Genomic DNA, 10,113 nt, shown 5'->3' with positions numbered 1-10,113 from the left:
TCCTAAAGCTAGCCAGTATCCACATCACTTGGAGCAAACCTGTTTATTGGTTCCTGGTCACACCCTCAGGGCTCACCTGACAGCTCTCTCACACCATCTCACCCACCTGGAAATTGCCATTAATGGGAAATCCATTCTCCTCAAATGAACTCTGTGCTTCTCTCAACCTAGAATATTTGGCCCAATCTTCCTTCCCCGTGTGTCTGGCTCTTTCTTAATCCCTTCTATTTCTGCTTAAATTCCTTGACCGTACAATCAAAATCTGGCCTCCCTATTACATGTTTTTATAGTTCCTTGAAGATATATAGATATAGATATAGATATCTATACAGACATATATATGTCTCTCTCTATATATAGCTATATATGATAGCATATATATGCTATCACTGTTTACCAGTGGTTCCTGGAGTGGTTGATTAATGACTTACTCTGTGAGGCTACCTCCACACCAGTTGCAATCCCTGGCATGTAGTAGGCCTATAGGAATTATTTGATGAATGAATGAGTGAAGAGCTGCCCATAAGACCTCAGCCCTAGGAGGGGTCTCTGAACAGCTGAAAGTCATCCCAAGAGACACCACCAGAAATACTTAGGCCAAGATCTTGGGTGAGGCCATCACCCATGTGACAACTTTTCCAAGCCAGAAGGAGCAGCTTTGTCCCAGCCCTGGGGCTCACAGTTCTGACCACTTCTCCTGAGATGGTCTCACTGCTGGGATGGTTCTTGGGGTAGTGGTCATCCTCTTGCATTCCTAACTCAGGCCCTATGTAGACCCAGCCCTCGCTCTCAAGGCGTCAAGTTTACCCCCTTGTACTTGCTTCGCAGTTCCCTCCCTCTGACTACTACTCTTAGTCTTCAGTAAGACATTGCCAGGGTCTCAGGGACCCTCTTAGGAGGTCCTATGGGTCAAATCGTGTCCCTCACAAAGATACATTAAAGTGTTAATACCGGGTGCTTGTGAATATGGCATTATTTGGAAATAGAGCATTTGCAGATGTAATCAAGTTAAAGTGAATGATACTGGATTAGGGTGGACCCTTAATCCAATTTGGGCCTCATCCTTACAAGAAGAGGAGAGACAAATGCCCCGTGAGGACAGAGGCAGAGAGAGGAGAGACACAGAGCAAGCCAATGGGTGTTGAGTTTTGCTAGCAGTTTCCAAAAGCTGCAAGAGGCAGGAAGGATTCTTCCTCACAGCCGGTAAAAGGAGCTGGCCCTGCTGGCACCTTGATTGCAGACTCCGGAGCCATGAGAGGATAAATTTGTTGTTTTAAGCCACCAAATTAGTGGTGCTTTGTTAAAATCACCCCAGGAAACCAATGCAGAAGACTTCCTGTCCCTGTGGGTCAAGGGCCAGAAGCTGCCATGGAGAAGGGCCCTGTTCTTTGCCCAGAGCCAGGCATGCATGCCCCTGGGTGCAGTGCTGCTCGGGAAACAGTTCCTCACAGTGCATCGGGGAATGGCCTGAGGCCGGCATGTCTGTGGGCTGCGACATGCTGTAAGCCTGTCTCTCCAGAGACCACACCATCTAGATGGGACACGAGCTGCATGCCCGGCCCCCCAACCACCACCACCAGCCTCTTTGCTCAGCATCTTACAGAACACTTCAGCCCTTGGGCCAAGCTACCAGCTACACAAAGCAGAGAAATTGGTGAGAGGTGTTTCTGGGAATGGAAAGGGCAGGACTTAAACTTGGTACAAAGGGATTAATTTCAATAATATCAGCAATACCTATTGAACCTACTCTGTGGCAGGCACTTTGCCTGTGTTATCCGAGTTCCTCCTCTCATGGGTATGGATCATCATCCCCACTCTATACTTGAGCAGGCAGTGGCTCAAGAAGACTTTGGCTCAAGTTCCCTAGCTGATTGTGATAGAACCAGAATTCAGATCAAATCTTGAGTCACTTTCTGACTCAAGCCCATCATGTTGTCTTAACTCCTCAGGGATAAGAAGGATACCATGAGGACACTTTGGTCTTGGACATCATGAATACACATGGACTGAGATAGGTCAGTAACTCAGGACAAGAGGCAACCTCAGGGATGGAGCTCAGAAGGGCATGGCATGGACCAGTAGTGGGGCTGCCTGCCCATGTCAGAGCCTGCTGTCTCCAGCCTCCCAGCTGTCCCTGAGGCTCCACCCTGCACAGGCCTAAGCCAATGAGTGCCTGACCCAGTGACATACCTAGGCCTTCATACCTAGGGTAGTGTTGGGAAGCTGTGGCTGTTCCATGAATCTCATGCCCCACCCCATTCCTGAGTGTACCCATGAGCTTCAAACTGAAGTTTCCAGGCCTATCCCTCACTGATACCCCAGTTTGCCATGCTGGGCTCCTTCTGCGATCTCAGGCTGGCACCTGCCTGGTTTTCCATAGCCAAACCCCTCTTGTCTATGCCTGAGGCCATCCCACTCCTGGCATCTGCCCAGGCCACTTTGGTCTTTGCAAAAGACCGTCTATGAATTTGAACATAGCAGACAAGTCTAGAGGTGTCTGTCCTGCTCACACTTCCTTACTCTAAAGTCGTCCTTCCAGGGATGGGCCTGGGAGCCATGTTCAAGACACAGTATAGTGGTCAGACACAGATGTTACAATCAGACTGCCAAGTTCAAAGTCCAGCTCAGCCACACTAGTTGTATGACCTTGGGCATGTCACTTAAATTCTCTCTGCCTCATCTGTACAGTGAGGTCGATAACTGCAGGGCCTGTCACAGGAATGTTGTGTGAAACAGAGGAATTATACATGTAAAGCACTTGAAACAGTGTGTAGTAAGCACTTAATGGATGTTGGCTGTTATCATTACATCATTGTAATTATTGCCATCCTTGTCATCAATATTATTATTATGATGGCTCCAGCCATAGCTGACTGGGCCAAAGATGAACATCTGACCCAGCCTGGACCAATCAGGTTCTCAGTCCCAGGAAGATGGGACATATGCCCAGGACAGAGGGACATATAGCGGTCTAGGTTTGCCAGGCAACATGGAAATCCAGAATTCTTAGACAGCCCCATTTGTCCACAGACATGGAGAACCAAGTGCAGAGAGAATGAAACAAAAGCACACAGAGATATTCAACTCAGAGGCCATTTGGCTCCTGACAGAGAAGAAAGATGGAGGGTGAGGCTTCCTGGGACCCCAGTGGCTCTTGGACCCTTCCTTGGGCTGTGCTTCCTGTCCTTGGACTCTTGCAAAACACCCTAGTCCCTGAAGAGAAAAAATCTCCTTTGAGCCCAAGCCAGATAGAATGGGTTTGGTTACCTGAATCCAAAAGGTTAGACACCATCCCAGCCCTATAAAGCAAAAAAAGGGGAAAGTGAACAATGCTGGGAAAGAATATGAGTCCTACTGGTGTGGCCATGTATGCATGTTTGTATGTCATGTTTACAGGGGAAACAAGGCACTGATGTATCATCCATTCTTCCTGGTTGGTTTTCCTGGCAAATGTAGGTCCACATTGTTCCAGAAGTGGCACGGGGAACATCTCTCTACTAAAGGGGAGGGAGTAGATGGAAGTCCAGCAGCAGCACCACTTCCAGGCTAGCTTGGGAAGATCGTACAACATCTTCAAATGGCCCCAGTCCCCACTCCGCCTCTGGCTGGTTGTGTAACCTCAGATGGATCACCTTTCCTCCCTCAAACTTGGGTGTCTCATGTTCATTGTGAGTAGTATATGCCCTGCCTGCCTTTCTCACAAGGGAGACTCGGGGAGAGGGCAAGGGGCTCACTGGGGTCTGTGCCTCATGGATGAGAAGGGAAGCGACAGGTCATCCAGGAGAGAGATTTCTCCCCACACTCCATGGGATCATCTTTCATGCACTGCTAACTTCCTCAAGAGCTACTGCTCTCGCCCAAGGAATCCCAAGCCCACCTCCAGAGGAACTAACAGAACCGGTGAAACTTTGGGGGCCCGATGACTGGGGTAGGAGCCCCTGCTCCACATGCCTTCTCCTCTGAGTGTCACCAAGTGACACCAAGAAGGCTCAACACCCTGTCTCTGTAGGCCAAGGCAGGGTTCAGCAGACAGGAACAAAGTTAGCCTGGGTCTCAGATCATGTGATAAGACCTGCAGATCCATCCCTCTGTGTTTGGGTAAACTGATTCTCAGCCATCCCACCCAGAGAAAATGTCTGTATCAGGGACCATCTCTTTGGGAAGAGTAGGCATGTGAATGTCCATGTGTGTCTGACTTCTCCCTCACTCCTCTCACGCCTCTGAATCCAATCACCAGTGACCTCCTTAGGACCACTAACATTTTTCAGCTCCCATCTGATTTTGTGTGTGTGTGTGTGACATTTTACTCTAGCAACCACTTACTGGTTTCTGAAACACTCTCTCTCCCTGAGCTCTGTGACATCACATTTTCCTGTACTCACCCCTCCTCCCTGCCACTCCTTTTCTGTCTCTTGGAACTTTTTCAATGGCTGATTATCCTCAAGTTACTGTCCCTGGGATTCTTCTCTCTCCAGACACCCCCTAACTGGTCTCATCAGCTCCCTTGGTTTTTCCTCCAACTTGAGCGCCACGGTTGCCCAGATCTGTCTCCAGCACAAACCATCTATGGGGCTGCAGAGGTCCAGCTGCCTCCTCCACAGCCTCCTGTGGTATCCAGAGGCTCCCCAAACTCAGTGAACTTGACACTGAACTCTTGGTCCTACTAAAGAAGGACCACTTGTTCCCTATCTCAGTGAATAATGTCCTTCAACCTTTCATCATTTCTCTGATGCACACCCCATGATGCCTCACTCTCTCCCCTGCAAACAAAACCTGTTAGCCAATTCCATCTCTTCTAGCATCTTTCTTAGCTGCCTATCTTCCCATCCCCTCACCACTGCCTCAGTTCAAAAGCATCTTATTGTTCACCTGGGCCTTCCTTTCAGAAGTAGATGCTAAATAAATCTTTTAATATAAATTAATCTAGTTTAAAGTCTAAAATATAAGAATTAGGCCCTATCTCACCAGACTCAGATACAGCTCAGAGTGTAAATCAGACCTCACATCTCAGCCCAGAGCTCAGAAACTAGAGCTGATGCCTAGAGTCTAGAGCAAAATTCACTCCTAAAACTCAGAGGGGGAAGCCCAGAACCCCACACCCAGCCAATTTTTTAGTCTAAAGAGTCACATATGGCTCAACCCCTTCCACCAACATCCCTTATTTTATTTTTCTCAAAGAAAAACAAGTGTCGATGGGGAGAGGGTTAACAGTTTATTCTATTTTTTCTGAGTGATTTTATCACTGTCGTTAGAACATTCATTGAAGTAAGTGAGGAATCCATCACAGGCTGACAGCAGTGTGCAGACTAATGGCTGTTAGATGGTAATAATTTTTAATATGATTTTTATTTCACTTAATTTCATATGTGCTTGACAAAAGGTCCCCAGTCACTGGGGAGCAGTGCGGAACTGGGAATATGCTCACAGGAAGGTCTATTAAGCCAGGTGCTGGAAGCGTTTCAAAGAAACAACTTGCCATTCAGGAGAAAAGTCAGAAACTTGGTCAGGTGAAGGAAGCTGGTTTCTGGCACAATGTCAGTATCACACCCCACAGACACTGGCACAATACCATGATTCAGAGGGACAGGCATTTAAGTGATGGGAATGCCCACATGCATGCACACGATCATGCCAAGGCATAGATGGACATAGATGTACCTCATCTTGTGAGCAGACACACAGTCACACCCAATGAACCATGCTCCAAGTTTTCAGAAAAACACATACTAGGCACAGATTACACACATACACATGCATATTGCAAGAGAGAGAGATTGAGACTCATTCCTTGGTATGACATAGAGTCTCACCCAAGGAGCCAGTGTGTGCTTGTGCTCACTCTTGTGTTCTCTCTCTCTCTCTCTCTCACACACACACACACAGAATCACATAAGGAAAACATACAGATTTATCCCTATAGGGAGTCACATCTCACATACATAAAAGTAATCACATACAAAACATCGCTGAGAGTCACTAAAATAGACACACATATCCTACTGGGTCTGTCCTACAGCCTGTTAATGGATCATGAAACCCTTTGGCGATTTTCTAAAAATTGTTTTTAACTATTGGAGGAAGTGGTGGGGAGGGCAACCCTTGTGCCCAAAGGCAAACCTCCAGAGGTGGCCACAGGGACAGGGGGAAAGGAAAGTCATATTTTGTGTAGCCTCAGCTTCCCAGCATTCCAGGAGCTCCTGGCAGGAAACAAGGGCAAGCTAGCATAGGGATAGGTAAGGATGAAACCATATCTGACTATAGCCCATGTCTAGAGTGCTCTGGAGTAGGATGGGCAGGGTCTCAGGGTACTGCTGACTTGAAGCATCAGGTGCCTTCCCAGATGTATACCACATTAGAGTAATCCAGCCCAGATTCCCAGGTTCTGGAAGGGGAGGATCCTGGAAGCCTTCTATGGGAGGATTCCAACCATAGGAAGCCAGGCTAGTCTTGGAATTGATCCCAAATCAGCAGGAACTTGAACCAGAAATGGGGGCTCAGCCTAGAAATCAAGTGGTCAGTGGAGAGAGAAGTGGGAGGAGGGAAGAGAAACTACAGTTCATCTGTTCTACAGTTGTCTATCCACTAACCTAGACACAGAAGCAGAGGAAAGAACATAAATCCCCTGGGCAGGTGAAGAAAGCCCTCACTGTCACAACTTACTGACTTCCACTTGCTCCAAAACAAGGTCTAGAGGAAACTGAAAAAAGCTGACAAGGACCCACCTCTCCTTCACTTCCCCTCTGGAGGAAGAATAAAACAATAAAACAGTGTCCCACAACACACAGCTTGCTGTGCCAAGGTATTGTACAGTCCTGGCCACAAATCTATGTGGGACCTCTTGCTGATGAATTGTCAGCATACTGTTCTTTCAGCTTGACTCTGAGAGGAGTTGTCTTGTGGTATTAAAAGAGAAGACTCTAGCGTCAGGCTGCCTGAGATTAAACCTCACCTCTGCCCACTCATTAGTTTTGTGAACTTGGGAAAATTTCTTAACTTGTGCCTCTGTTTCTGCATCTATAGAACTGTAATGGTAAGTCCCTACCTCACAGGTAATTGTAAAGATTAAATGAAAGAGTCTGGCTTTCAGAAAAGGTTACCTACTATTATTATTTTATACAAGTTTCTTATAGAAATTGTGGGAAGTGGCTTCTGCCATGTTTTCTTAGCATAGAGGGGGAATTCTTGAAGGCTGGGGCAGTCATCCCGTGAGGTCACTCTTCCTGAGACTGCCTGAAAGCTATCAGGACCACGGACAGCATCAATTCTCTGTCCGTGGTGCTGACTTGTGCTTTTTCTTCAGCTTTCTGCACCACAAGTTCACTCCTTCCATATTATAACCAGGAAGTCCAGGGGGATACTTATCTGGATATTGAGACTACAAGGAGATCAAAGTTATTGATTCCATGGAAATTCTGAATCTGAAGAGATTCTTTTATAGAGAAGACTGTTGAGTGGTCCAGAGGCAGCCCTGCTCATTTGCCCTGGAGGCATCTCCAAGCTCCCTTTCCCTGGATTGGTCATCCCAGGCCAGGACCTGAGAAATGTTTTAAAGAGAAAGTCTTTATCCCACATTTATTGAGCATGAATGGTGTGCCAGGGTCTGTCCTAAGCCCTTAACATACATTATTGCAGTTATTCTCCAACAAACCATTGAGGCAGGTGCTCCTATCATCTCCATTTTGCGGATGAAAATTCTGATATTAGAGAAGCTATTGGTTCACCCAAGTTCACACAGCTAGAGGAAGAGAAGCAGGATTCACACACATGTCTAGACTGTAAACCCCAGTAGTTTTTTCTATCTTGGTGATTTATGTGTCCATCCCCAGACTATGCAAAGAAGAAACTCTCAATGAATATCTGCTGAATGGATGAATAACTCCAAAATCAGTGTCCTAGCTTCTTTGGTTTCTGCTTCTCAACTGGGATATCTGGTTCAGCATTAAGATTGTTTCTTTAGACACAGATACTCCTACACATTTCTACTGGCAGGACCTTTCCTTCCCACAGCCCCCATGGAGCCTGGCATAAGCCTCCATTGACCCTCAGCTAGACTTGACCATCTCAAACCTCCCTAGATCAGAAACTAAAGGTCCTGAGATCTGAGGTGCCTGGGTGGCTCCGTTGGAAGAGCATGTGACTCTTTATCTTGGGATAATGAGTTCAAGCCCCACATGGGGTGTAGAGATTACTTAAATAATAAATACATACATACAATAAAGGTCCTGAGATGTGGCTCTCTATATCCTAGCTTGTGCTGGTTAGACTGCCAGGAGAAGTCTTGCCCACTTTGACTCTTAAGGTGAAGCTGCTATGGAAAGTAGTAAGTATTCCATAAATGGCAGTGACCATTATCACTCCTATGGAACAAGATTGTCTCCACATTGGCATCTGTAGGAGACAAATTCAAGCTAGCTTTCAAGGTGGAGGGAGGTCTTTGAGGGGGATATGGCACAATAAAAGTATTTTGACTCACAGAAAAAGGAAGATTCTGCTGGAGTCTCTATCTTGCAGTGTATGAACTCAGAAATTATTTCATAAACCCAAGACTGAGAGATTCATATGTGGGTCATAACTCATCTATATATAGATTGAGCCTTTCTAAAACCATGTGTATAAGTCTTCATGGTGGAAGGTCAAATTCTAATTTCAAAGAGTATAGTGAATAAGAGTTATATCATCAACAAACAACAGTAAAAAATTACTGTTCACTGAGTACCTACTATGAGCCCAGCACTATACTAGGCATAAGACATACAAGGTTAGTTCTTTCTTGTGGCACCTCGGAGGTGGTAGTCTACTTCAGGATGAAGCTGAACATCTCTTTCCCAGCTACTGGCTTCCAGAAACTCATTGAAGTGGATGATGAACGCAAACTTCATACTTTTATGAGAAGTGTATGGCCACAGAAGTTGCTGCTGATGATCTGGGTGAAGAATGGAAGGGTTATGTGGTCTGAATCAGTGGTGGTAATGACAAACAAGGCTTCCCCATGAAGCAGGTGTCTTGACCCATAGCAATGTCTGCCTGCTGCTGAGAAAGGGGCATTCCTGCTATAGACCAAGGAGGACTGGAGAGAGAAAGCACAAATCTGTTTGGGGTTACATTGTGGATGCCAATCTCAGTGTTCTCAACTTGGTCATTGTAAAAAAAAGGGGGGGGGGGAGAAGGATATTCCTGGACTCACTGATACTACTGTGCCTCATTGCCTGGGACCCAAAAGAGCCAGCAGAATCTGCAAACTTTTCAATCTCTCTAAAGAAGATGATGTCCGTTGGTATGTTGTGAGAAAGCCCCTAAACAAAGAAGGTAAGAAACCTAGAACCAAAGCGCCTAAGATTCAAAGTCTTGTCACTCCACGTGTCCTCCAGCACAAACGTCAGCATATTGCTTTGAAGAAGCAGTGTACTAAGAAAAATAAGGAAGAGGCTGCAGAATATGCTAAACTTTTGGCCAAGAGAATGAAGGAGGCCAAAGAAAAATGCCAGAAACAGATTGCCAAGAGACAGAGGCTGTCCTCTCTGAGAACTTCTACCTCTAAGTCTGAGTCCAGTCAAAAATGAGATTTTCTAAGAGTGACAAATAAATAAGATCAGACATCAAAAAAAAAAAATACAAGGTTAACCTGCCAGGGTCCTTGCCTTCAACAACCTCAGTGATTGACAAAAAAGAAATACAAGTCAATGGGCAATTTATACCAAAGAAGTCTTCATCAGGGATGACTGAAGTGGAAAAGAATTGGGGGTTCTCCCTGGGCCATGTTGGCTGTTCCCTATCCCCTTGATAGCCTTCCCCAGACTCCATGTGGATCCACTCATCAGTTGTCCCAGCCCAGACAACATAGCCAGGTACAAGCAGTAAACTCTAGTGGCTTTTAAAGGCAAAGATTCGGGAGGTAGACTGCTTTTTTTCAAATCCTAGTTCTTCCACTTACTATAGGTGTGACTTTGTACAAGTTATTAATCTCTCTATGCCTGAATATTCTCATCTTCAAGTGAAATAATAAAATATAACCTATCATAGTGGGTGTTGTGTGGATTAAATAAGTGAATGATTATAAAGAGTATAGGACAGGACTTGGCATACAGCAAGGCTATAAAAGTACTAGGTGTTGTT

At 45.9% G+C, this 10,113-nt stretch overlaps 1 pseudogene; it reads left to right on the top strand.

Annotated features, from left to right (window-relative positions):
• Positions 1–8,800: 8,800 nt before the first annotated feature.
• Positions 8,801–9,604, top strand: LOC123849433 (small ribosomal subunit protein eS6-like; annotated as a pseudogene).
• Positions 9,605–10,113: the final 509 nt, after the last annotated feature.

The sequence above is a fragment of the Mirounga angustirostris genome, unplaced genomic scaffold (assembly GCF_029215605.1).
Source record: "Mirounga angustirostris isolate CCGP_5_RB_7025 unplaced genomic scaffold, mMirAng1.0.hap1 SCAF_15, whole genome shotgun sequence".
NCBI lineage: Eukaryota > Metazoa > Chordata > Mammalia > Carnivora > Phocidae > Mirounga > Mirounga angustirostris.
Note: the sequence above shows the minus strand (reverse complement) of the source record. Positions and strands in the feature narration are given on the sequence as shown.